Below are 12,924 nucleotides of genomic sequence, written 5' to 3' on the forward strand. Positions count from 1 at the left end.
TAGTCTGTAGATTTCCATACGCTTTGGGGTGACTTTAACAACCAGTGTCACCACAAGAATCAGGTCTCTCTCTCTCTCCTCACTCCCCACCACTGATTCCTGTCCTCATACTACCTCTTATCATGCGCCAGCACAGGTGTTTGCATCTGTGCGAGAAACTGCTCTGGGGAGCTGAGCTTAGAGTAAGCTGTTGTTTTTTCTTTTTTTTTTCATTTAGATAAGCTTCTTGATTGGGGTCAACCTGGAGATGCCCCAATATTTTTGTCGGAATAACAAATGGCATGATGTGGGAGTAGCAATAAGCAGCCGAAGCAGAGCAGAGAGTTGGGGAGTGTTTCTGCAAGAGTGCGCATGAAACAACACCCTGACCTAATTTACTAAATGGTTAGCGAAACTATTCCACCATATAAATTATGACAGCATAAGAATTAACCTGTTTAGTTGAATAGAAACCAATTTTAATCCTTTTGAAGCTTAAAAAAAAAGTGTATTTATCCCTTCGTCTCTATGGCATCAACATTTTGTGTAACCAGATTTTATTTGGAGAGATGAAACACTGAACCTTGTCTGTAATTCACAGTTTGAAATACAGTTTCACTTTAAGAATCTTAGTGTTTCCAGCAGGAGAGTACCAAGATCAAGTTGCTTGTATATAATAAAAGTTTGCTTTGTTTGTATCCAGTTTTAGCATTGGTACAAGTATCCACGCTCTATTTTAAGTACTTTTAATTATAACCAATGGGACACAGCAGTAAAGCACATACTGCACGGTAGCATTACATTCCATAGATCTATATGAGAAGTGGGTTTTGCTTTTATTTGAACTTCTTGTTGCTTTGTTCCTAAGGATCTCTAAGTAAATAACAAGGGTTGTCTTGTTGACGTCTGCTACTTCATTACTAATGTAATGATATTCTGTTTATAGAGGCCTGTTTGTCATAGCCAGCCAGCTGTGTTTGTGTTACAGCCTTTGTATTGACTGTCATCCTCCTAACTGGACAATGTTTTAGCTGCGTTTTAAAAAACATGGCCTGTTAGCTTTAGTCATGTAGTCTACAAATCATTGCGAATAGTCTTGTGCTGGTAATAATAAAAATATAGCAATAGAAAGAAGTGATATTAGGAGAGTTACGAAAGCTTCAGTGGTGGATCTAATATGAACTAGATGGACCTTTTCAGTGAGCTCATACCTAAGTAAACAAATGGATCCTAAATTGCCATCTCTGATAAAGTCAGACCTTGAATTTTTAGATTGCTAACTGCAGTAGCTTCTTAACACAGAAACCCCAGTGATAATTAATGGAAAGAAGCAGCTTGTTTGAGGCAGCCAGTCACCTAGCAAGTGTTATCTATAGTTGTTTTCATGACAGTAACTTCTGATAGTCACCTCATAATGGGGTGGGCAATGAAAGCAGGGAACTCACTGGACCTTGTGAGCACAGCAGGCTGCTTGCACAGCACATATGCTGTACAGTGTTCATAGCTCTGTGAAAGACGTGGCTTGAACTGGACAGCAAACACTTGGCCACAAGACTGAATTTCTGAAAGGGGAAATAGTTTTCAGAACCGACACAAGGAGCCTCAAAAAGAACCATCAACTTCAGTGACAAAGTTAGACACTGCCTGGTGACTAAGGAGGGAACAAGACACAGGACATTTAATTTTGCAAAACATGCAAACTCGGATATATACAAATTGTTTAAGCTCCAACTCCAAAGGCATATAGGTACCTCTGGAATACCAGAATTATTTGTTTTGTCTCAAAATGGCTATGTGTAAGACTGTAGGAATAGATACAGAATTCAGCATATCCCTTGGAATATGCTGGAAGTGGGATAACTCTCTAAACACATGGCAATGAGGGCTGTGATGTACTTTAGGTATTCCATATGAGAAACACAAATCAGTCAGCAAAGTAACCAGCTGTTAAATTTATGCTGAAGTCATACTTTGTATTTCATTTGCTGCTACCTATTTTTCCACTCTTGTAGTTTAAATGCTAGCTTTAATTTGAATTATTTAGACTTTTTGATCTTTGTTTTACTGTTGTGGAAACCAATAAACTTTGGGTGGTCTGTCCCCAGAGCGGTAGAGGATGTGACAAAATTCTGCACTGGGCACCAAAAGGTACTTCCTGGAAATGTGTAAGACATGTGGAGCTATAATTTTCTTATTGAGAAGCTGGAGTAGAGGGGAACAGTGGTGTTACCAAGTGCCAGGCTTAGTAAGGAGTTCCCTCTGGTGGGCACACATCAGTTTTCTCTGCCAGCTTCTGCAAGAAACAGTCTGGAAAGAGACACTTTCTGGCTTTAAACAACCTCAGAGTAGCACAGACCAAATAATTTGTGAAACTAGGCAATTACACTTAAATGAAAGTGTGTTTTAAAGGGTGAATGCATTCAGTGCTTTTTTACTGTTGAGGAAAAATGTTTGAGCAGGTGTGTGTTATATTAGATATAAAGGTCCTAGTTTTGCAGACATAGCTGGACACCATTCTGAGCAAGATCAAGTACTGGGAATAGCAATTCTGTTTTTCAGTGTTGACCCTAAAATTAGACTCCAAAGTTAATATTTAAGACTTATTGTCAAAAGCTTCCAGCATCCAGCGTGAAATTATGCATGTGCTTAGATACTACAGGATCTTCAGACGTACACACCCAGTTCCATAGTAGTCTTCTAAAATTTAAAATTACACCGATCCCCAAAGAAAAGGGTGATAAAAATAACAAGGTATCTTTTGACTAAGCAATCTCAATCCATGTCTTATTGTCATCTGTCCTGCCTTTTACCATCCTATGCTGTTTAATCTGCTTTATTTTCTTTGCCTTGCAAGTATGGTATATAACAGGTTCTGGGCTGCTAAAGTACTCTCTTATCTCCGTTTTTTTTATTCTTAGGAAAAAATTTAAATCCGATTTCTTGGTTTAGAAGATCCAAGCAATCAGAGTTCTCCACCTTTTTATTTGGTGTTTCTGATAAATCTCCTTTAGCCAGACTCAGTTACAGTTCTCCAAGTTGTCCTTCCACCTTGGACCATTTTTCTCCAGACGCAATTTTCTTAATAATTTCCCTAAACATTTCTATTTGCTTCTTATTCCCATTTCAGTGTTGGGCAGCTGCTTCATCAATAGGAAGCCACTAATTTTATTGCTGGAGTGAGAGAGCAGAGCAAAAAGTAGGGAGAGCGCTAAATGAAATGAAGAGCCTGTGAAATGGTTGTTTGCCCTATGTCGTGTGCTTTCTCACCATCAACTGTCAAATAGCTACTGAACTACTTTCCAGGGGAGAGAGAAAATTCTTTTGCTATTGCCTGAAGAAAATGTTTGTCAGACCACTACCCTTCCAGGTTCACATCGACAAATGTGAACTTTTCACTAAGCTGTGGATGAGGAAATACTCTCTAAAATTCAGTTGGTTTTATCTGCTTCCATACAAAAGCATTTGCACAACACAATAAATCAGCTTGGAGAAAACACTTCTTGGTAGATGTAAACAAAAAGCTATGACAGTCCAGGTCTCAGAAGTGCCTCCAGGGCAGTCCCAGAAGACACATCAGTTTCAACCATAATTTCTAATAACAGTCTGAAAAATGACATATTTCATACTTAGTGTGAGATGTGCAGCTTCTGATTGAAAAACAAAACCAACAACAACAAAATCCCACCACATGAGTAAAAATGCTCTTATTTGTACCTTTCAAGTGCTGCAAAATGAAATACTTAAGGGATGTTCATTACAGGCTTTTCTCACTTCTAATGCAGTCACTGTTATTGCTTATTTGGAAATTTTATTGTAAATGTCTACAGCTGGTTTTATCTTGTTATTTACAGAGTGCTTTGGCTCTACCCCACTTATATTTTATTAACAACTTCTAAGGGTTATGGGGGAAATGTGGATCCACGTACCAAAGTGGGTGTAATTAAGAGGCCTTTCCCATTATTGTGAAATAGATCAAGGAATGATCAAAAATCAGCCCAGTTAGAAAATGCCAGGAAAAGAAGCCATCTTGCTGCCTGTGAGAGATAAACATCTCTGATGCTCTATGGACGGTGGCCCCACGAGCTCTCCCAGCCACTCTGTACTGAGCTCAGACCTGGGGACAGCAAGAACCAGCCCCGACTCAGGGTCCAGGCCTGTGGAACGAGGCTTTATCAATACTCTGCACTTCGCATACTGAGGTTTGTATGTGCTCTAATTGGATGATCAGATACAAGCCAGGGAGTTGTCCTGGTCTGGAGTTTGTTACGGATTTCTTGGGAGACGTATCTTGTGAGAGCTGTTGGACGTGCTTTGTAGCAGTAAAGGATGTGGGACCGTCGTTGGCTGCAGTGACTGGCTGAGGATGGACAACTGCAGAAGAAGCAGGAGTACCGAATAACATGGTCTGAGGGGTTTGTCTTCCCTCATAAGACATATATGTCCTTGTTAATGATTTGCAGAAGCAAATCATAGACAAGAGGGCTGGGAGAGACGTGAACATCTTCACCAGTTGCTCTTCACCAAGCAAGGTCAGCTGTCCATAGCTATTCCTACCCCTTGTTTATCTCAGATCTCTGGCAATGGAAAATCCATTTTTTTTTCAGATATTTGCTTACAGCTCTTCACTGTCTTACATATAGAATTTTAACCTAATCTTCTTTTCTACAGCCCAACACTTTTGTCTGTGTAGCGTGGCATCACATAGAGGTTCAGACCATGTGCCTGTCTAAGCTCATATCATCTCTCCGGTTGGACTAAGTATATATTATTTAATTTTATACACAGTTTTAAATATTTTATATGTATCAATATATAATGTTATGAAATGTCTTGCAAATTAAGTATCATTATGTTATATGCAACATATGTATGTATATTAAATATATACGATAACAAAGAGTAGCAGAATTAAACATCTAAATGATCCTCTTTCTTCTGAAGTATTTTGTCATAGTCAAGTTTTAGGGACTTTGGAGCTACGGGTTGCCTACTAATCCCAGACCTGAATAGAGACAAGTTCCCTCCCTTTTACACCATTGCTTTCTATACTCTCTAACTTCCTTCAGTCTTCTCTAGTTTAACTAAAACCTACTTCTACTTTATTTCATGTCCTCCAGACCTTCTACAGTTCGTCTGTATTGTTTGCGAGGTGTAGGGCCTGTGTCACCACATTTGTGTAATACCATATTATTTCATACCTACCCCTTCCAAACTAACCTGGGCCAGTCCCATCTTTTAACGTGTGCTTGATTATTCTGACTTAGGTGCAAAACTTTTTATTTGTTTTCAAATTGCATGGCATTTATTTCAGATCACTTCCTGTCAGGCCCATCCAAAATTGTAGCTTTGTTTTCCTCCTGTTTTTGATTCTTCACAGACTAAATTCCTATGCAAATGTAAAACATGGAGTTCCTATTCCATCATCAATCACATTTAATGCATATATGAAATAATACCAGATCAAAGTCAGATTTTCTGAGCAAATTGTATAACCTTGATTGATAACTAGTTTTCCAACCAACCGTGAACTTTCTTCATCATTTCATTCAGCCTCTTTCTGTGTTTTTTTTGTTAGAATATAATGTGTGACAGTAGCAGAAGCCTTACTGAAGATGTGTGATGCATATGTGGGTCCTGCTTGGATCACCTGGCTTCTAATTCTGTTACGGAAGTAAATCAGATTGTTTCAAGATAATTTTTCTAGGATGTTTGGTGTTAATAGTCTTATTCGGTATTACTTCTTTCCTTATCTGTTCAGAAGAGGGCTATAAAGTCAGTGAAGGGTTTAGAGGGGAGGCCGTATGAGGAGCAGCTGAACTCACTTGGTTTATTCATCCTGGAGAAGAGGAGACTGAGGGGAGACCTCATGGCAGCTAGAGCTTCCTCACAAGGAGAGGAGGAGGAGCAGGCGCCAAACTCCTCTCTTTAGTGACAGAACCCAAGGGAATGGCAGGAAGATGTGCCAGGGAAGGTTTAAGTTGGACATTAGGAAATGTCCAGAGTGTGCTGGAGCACTGGAACAGACTCTCCAGGGAGGTGTCACAGCCCCAAGCCTGACAGTGTTCAAGAAGAGACTGGACAACACCCTCAGACACACGGTGTGAACTGTGGGGTTGTCCTGTGCAGGGACAGGAGCTGGACTCAATGATCCTTGTGGGCCCCTTCCAACTCAGGACACTCTATGATTCTGTGATTCTACGATCTCCCAGCTAATTACTAATAATCAACAGTTTACTAACAGCATGTTAGAATTAAATTTGAAAATGATTAAGTTTACACTGGCTTTTTAATTTTTTTTTTTTTTCTTTTTAAAAAAGGTCCGTGGCCTTCAGAGTTTTTTGGAATCTCACCCACAGAGGTGATTCAGAGGTGATTATTACTGGTTTCAACATTGTTTCAGCCAGTTAACTTGAGTTTTAACAAGCAGTGGATACTGTTGTCATACTCAGTAATTGGCCAGTTTTCAAAAATCTTGAACCTCAGGAGACTGACAAGTTTGTGATTAAGCCAGTGTGGCAACGTAACTCTACTTTCTCTATTTTGCTCTGAAAGTATTTATCTCTATGATTTAATATTTTTATTCAGCATGCTGCCAGCAGTCTCAGCCCCCTTTTTTCCTTGCCATGATTCCAGCCTGCAGATTTGCATTGCTGGCAGTATACATGAATACACATTTGTTTTCTCTTCATGAGAACTACAGGCATTATGTCTGGCTTTGCACTAATGCATGCAAGTAAGGGACTTCAGTGTGGTGTCTCTTACTAAAGCATTGTCACGAAGACAAAAGCGTAATTGGATTTTGTGAGTTTATATGTTCTGATTTCCTAAGAAGTTGTATAGTCTTCTTCCTGAGGTTATAAATTTTTGAAGGTAAGCCAAACCTCAAGTTTAAATGAGTTAACAGAGTACTCTTACACAGTAAGTTTAGAGTATAGTAAACCCTTTTACGTGAGTAAAGGAAAAAAAGGAAGAGGCTGCCCTGTCACTGTGCAAGCTCGTTCAGCCTCTAGCAGACTCTCCTAAAAGCTATTTACTTTGGATTATGTTGTGTGTGCTCACAATTGTTCCCCACGCCTGAATTTCCCAACTCCACAGTTCTTCATAGTAGAAGTCTGTGTCCTCAGAGGGACTTGAGGGTCGAAATCGGATCTCTCAGCCCAGTTCTTTAAGTTCATAAATCAGAGACTCACTGTCTGACACCTGATTAAGGAAAGTCAGCAAGGGCAGAAGACTTATGTCTGGCTCACAGAGGAATCCATAATGCACAAAAGATTTCTTGGATGTTAGTGCACCAGAGAGAGAGCCAAAATGTACATTTTAACACAAAATGCTTGTTAATCACTTTACTGCAAACACTAACACGCGGGTTTACTGTATAGTTCAGGAAGGTGTCCTCAAGTGGATTTTTGTTCTGTGGTGGATTTAACTGCATGGACACAGCAGGAAATGAGATGAGCTTGATTTAGCTGAGCAACATGAAGGTTGAAAGGGGACATGATGCAATGTGTTTGTTTGTTGCAGGTAACCATTGTCAGGGAAAAGTGCTACTTAATTTGAAATACAATTCTGTTTCCCAAACAAAAACAAATAGGTATAAATTGGCCATTATTAAATTTAAGCTGAAAATTAGATGAAAGTTTCTAACTGCTAGAGCAATCAAATTCTGGATTAGTCTTTCAGTGGGATTAGTGAAAGAAAATAAAATTCCAGCAAGACAGCAATTTCCTTTAAGACAGAGCCTGATCTTTTAATGGCAATTATTTGAGGTGGTATCTGTATTTGTAAGGGACTGACTTAATCATCCTTCTGTGATCTATGCTTCCACTAAATCATATGCATTAAAAGAGGCCTTAATCTCACCTAATCAGCTAGGATTCTTTTTTTAACAATGAAAAAATGTAGGTACTGCACATGAAAATTTATGCTATCCTAAAATAAATATTACGCGTAGATAGGAGAATTGTCTCTCCTTTATCTACAGAATAGATCAAGATAACTAATTTATACTGAAATCCTGCTGTTCCTATTGTTAGAAGTGAGGTGAGTGGAATACCACCCTATATAGTTCATAAAATAAACCTTATTGTGCTTAAAGTAGAAAATACAGTAGAGACTGGGTGACCCCTGCTGCTCTCTTGCATTTGATTTCTTATTTTGTAGAACCCTTTCCTGTAATATGGTATCCAAAATGATGATGATATTCCAGACTTGGTCGTGCTGGCTTTTAAGTAATAAGTAGCAATAAGTACAGTCATTTAGATCACATTTCCCCAAAAGTGCATTAATAATCTGCAGCAACCAAAGGTTATTCAGTAGTTTGAGAAGGCTGAGGTTTCAAGTGGCTTTAAGACTTACGTGGTCAGAATCTGTGACAATGGGTGCTAACACGGGCATCTTTTTGATAAAAAATGGACTGAAAAAGACCTTAATAATCATAAAATAAATGTAAGAACATCATAACTAACAGGACTGAACGTACTCTTCTGGATCGTCAAATTCCTTTTCTGCTCTTGGAGGCAATCAAGTATCTTATACCCTTCTTAACAAACTTCTGAATTAATATTTACTGTGTGTATCTAATGAAGTGTAAATAATAAAGTAGAATGATTTGCTTTCTTTGTTACAATTAAACGTATTTATAATCTTGTGCTGCAAGAACCATTTTTAATTACAGACCCTTAATTTTAATTACAGACCCTTAACTTTAATTAACTGTAATTGCAAATGAGCAAACCAGGAAATTTCTTTCATACATATAAAATGTTGGTGCAGGGGAAATGAATTACACTGAGATTCTAGAACTGTGCGTCAGATATGTGCTACAGTCAAGCAAACAATGCAAAAAACTTCCTTTTCATTCTGTGATAAGTTCTGTTCCAGAAGATGAGCTGCTATCTAGGGAATGTACTTACTTAATTTCCCATTTAAGCAATTATTTCCTTCTAAATACAAGCAAGGAAAGAGGAAATGCTACTGGACACACAAGCTAATTCAAAGTATTCTTCACTAGCAATGATTACTTTTTGTTTTGATGAATCATACTGAATATATTGCTGGACTAGAAATATCATTGGTTTCTATTATTTGAAAATGAAAGAGGAAGTGTTTGATGAACTGCAGATTTTGGCTGGTTGACTGTAGTTGTCAACATCTCAGGAAAAAATAATGACTGTGATCCTGTTGCAGGGTTTATTTCCTTTCTCTTTATAAGGATCCAACTACTAACATATCCCTTGGAATGTGCTGGAAGAAAGTGTTCAAAGCAGTACAGTCAGAGTTTTTGTATCAATTTTTAATAAATTTGATCTTTTAGAGAAAATCTAACTTTTTTGTCAGTTAAACTCTAAAGCCATACCGTGTTTAATTAAATTTGGTAGAAGCATACATGTACAAGATCTGTAACTATACTATGTATTGTTTGTTTTTATTTTAGCTCTAGTACATTTCACTACAAAAATGTATATTTTTCCAAGCATTGCACAATGTGGATATGCAAAAGCAATGGTGAATGAAAATCAGTTCCGATTGATTGATTAGAATCAACTAGACATTTTTTCTCTAAATGTTATGATTATTACACTGAGCCTTTTTTTTTTTTTTTTTTTCCAGGAAGCTATAAAGCTCAAGAAACATATAGCCTGATTAAAACCCTTGACTGTAGGACTAACTTAATTGGAGTATTTAAGTCCTTTATTTTTTGAGAACTAACCCTGTTGTGGAAGTTAGGGAGCTTGTCTCCCTATGGTCTTGCCATAGGCACCTTTAAGAGTTATTCAGTGCATAAATCCTAAAACTAAGCAAGAGGTCCCTTCCAATCCCAAACATACTGTGATACTGTGAAGTTTTAAAATTTCCCCTTACATTCTTTCTATTTTTCCCCCCTCATCTTGACTTTAACTTCCTATGAGGTTCCACTTATATTTGAGAAGCAACTTCTTCTCAGTGAGGGTGACAGACACTGGAACAGGCTGCCCAGGGGGGTTGTGGAGTCTCCTACTCTGGAGACATTCAAAACCCGCCTGGACATGTTCCTGTGTAACCTCATCTGGGTGTTCCTGCTCCGGCAGGGGGATTGGACTGGATGATCTTTCGAGGTCCCTTCCAATCCCTAACATTCTGTGAGTCTGTGATTCTTTCCTGGCTCACAAATGATTTTCAGCCTACCAATACACTCTAGTATTCCATCTTTGAAGAAACTTTTCAGAATGACATTAGCAGTCCTCTAAGGTATAACTTTCAAAACTGGGGAGTCTGGTGTCTGCTTCCTCTGCCGTAATCTCTTCTTTCTGCCGTTTCGTTCCTGTTCCAGTTTAGCACACACATTTCCAGTTAAAGACTCGTAGATATATCAAAAGACTGGCTGCCATTTAGTGAACTTAGTTTTTGGCACCAATATTGTCACCAGTGCCAGAAACATTCTCATTCTTTCAGATTTCATATTTTTTATGAAACCATTCCAAAGGGAATCTTTTCAACAAATATAAATATCTTTTTTTTCTTTCAAAATATATGGAAATATGCATGGAAAACTTCCAACCAGCCATATTCACGTGTAAGATACTAGTTTATATCCATGCTCTGTCATGTGCTTTGAACCCACAGTAACTGAGATAGCCTTTGTGGAGATCTTGAGGAGTAGAAGAGGATGGAATCTAACTTTATTCCATATCATGAAATGACATTGTCCGAATTAAGGCTGTAAACTTGCCATTGTAGCACGGTATTAGTGCTGTCTGTATATTGAATGATGTTGTAGTTGTTAGTTTTGGTATATCCTGCATTCCATATTTGTGATTATTTTGAAAAAAAAAAATATGTCCTTTTAGATTTAACACTTGGGCACTTTGAAGCATTTCCCGTGCTGCAGAGGACTGTATCTCTGGAACTGAGGGGGCATGAGGCAAAAAGGAAATTTATACTAAAGTTAAATATAAACAATCTAGAAGAAATAATATCTTGTAATGTTACTTTTTTTGTAAAGATGTTTTGAACCAATTCTTTTTTACTGTCATTTAAATACTTAAATTCATGTTCGTTAGTAAGAGTTAAATGAATAAAATATTGCTTCTGGTTATTATTTTGTGGGAAATACTGATAATAGTGAAGAGTATTTAAGCATATGTGTGTAAAGAATCATTAAGCTACCATTCAAAAATAAAAAAAGATGAACTTGTAGTGGATATTATGGAGTTTAGCAGACTAATTCTGGGAGAGAAAATGATTTGCAATTGAATTTCTATTGAGGATTAGGATCTTAGTTGACTGAAATGATAGGAGTCATGAATTAGATTTTCTTCTTGTTAAAGAGAATGTAGCATATTTTGTAGCATGCCTCATCAAACATAGCTTGGATATGGTTCACATTATGTTTTAATAATTAAATCATTATTAAGTAATGAATTAATATAAGAGGCAAGGAATGGGTGAGGGCTTCAGTAGCAGAAATGCACAACATTTCAGAGCTGTCATGAAGTAAGAATTAGCAGGATTTGTTGGCAAGCCACTGAGTGGAGGAATAAATAGTATGCCAAGGTTATGAACTGTAATAATGAAAATGATGGTGGAGATGGGAAGTAACAGATGTCATACAATGTAGTCAACAGGCTTTGATCTTGTACAGTTTCAATGTAGGTCTGAGCATTCAATTACAGATGTCAGAAAAACATCAGCAGGGTGAAAAGGAGAAACTAGACCTAAAATGTAAGTTAGATAGTTGCTGAAATAGTGATGGGAGTAAGAATAATAAGAGCCGTGAAGTCAGCCTGCTGCTTTTCTGAAGCAGAAGAGGGGAATTTGGAGAGTTTCCCTGCTGTGTGCCCTGTGTGATCCCTCGTCCCTCACCCTGTGGCTGCTGAGCCCCTTCGCACCATCACTTGCCTTCACTCTGAGTGGTGACCGAGCACCAAAGTAGACCAAGTAAAGAGTTTTGGGTGAATGTTCTCCAGAAGGGGTGGTGGCTTTCAGAAGGGCCACCACAAGGCACCTGGGCTCACATGGTGTCCCTGGGACACCTCTTCCCAGCTGAGCAGATGTGGACTCTTCTCACCACCACAGACTGTTGATACTGGCTGTCTCCGAACTGTGGCAGTCATTGCGTTTATCAGGATTCTTCAGGTCATCTTTGTATTTAAACTATATATTTAAACAATGAACCTGAGATCTGCTGTTCTGTGTTTGTGATACCCGGTTGTTCCAATGCACTCCTTCAAAATATCTGCTAGATCTAGCCAAAGTGCCAGAAAGTAGTACATTGATTCAGAGAAAACGTAGTGTTCTTCTTGCTACAATTCTCAGACTTTTGCTGAATGTTTTCTGTTGAAAATATTCTTGTAACCAGAAAGTGAAATCTTAGCATACAAAAATGTTATAATAGTTTCTTCTTTTCTACAGGGTGTTTCAAAAAAATGTGCTCAATTTAAAAGCAGTGTGTTACATGATGGCAATTTGTTAGTTACACACACACAAAAAAAAGGCATCTAGCAATAATCATTTGAAACTCATGCTTTCAAGGGTAAGAGTTTCATTCATGCATGGTTCATGGTTGCAGAAACATATTGATTTCAAATCTTCTTGAAACACACTGTAGATTAAAATAGGAAGCACTTTTTTTCATGAAGTGACCGTAGATATCAGAGGGATGTGTGGGATACCAAGTGATGATGGTTTGGATAGAAGAATGCTGGAAAAACAGAGAGAAGTTTCTGTGTAAACTTGAGAAAGAACCTTAACTTTAACATTGTTATTCTACCTATGTAACATGAAGCACAATCCAGCTTCACTAAAATTATGCAAAAACTGTGGAGAATGAAATAGAGAAAAATGTGTAGTCTTAAATGATGATTGACTAGGGCTTTTTCTTCTTGTTGAAATAAAATGTAGCTGGCTACTGATTCCAGGGCTGTGTAGCAACAGGGGTTATGAAGTGCATCAAAGTCAGGATTTCTG

General features: G+C 38.0%; 1 protein-coding gene across 1 annotated transcript in view; it reads left to right on the forward strand.

Annotated features, from left to right (window-relative positions):
* TRPC6 (transient receptor potential cation channel subfamily C member 6) overlaps positions 1-12,924 on the forward strand; it is a gene marked incomplete at its 5' end in the record, with an annotated part of 97,465 nt that overhangs the window by 46,344 nt on the left and 38,197 nt on the right. The window lies entirely within an intron of this gene.

The sequence above is a fragment of the Streptopelia decaocto genome, assembly GCF_964273445.1.
Source record: "Streptopelia decaocto genome assembly, chromosome: 1".
In the NCBI taxonomy this organism is placed as follows: Eukaryota; Metazoa; Chordata; class Aves; order Columbiformes; family Columbidae; genus Streptopelia; species Streptopelia decaocto.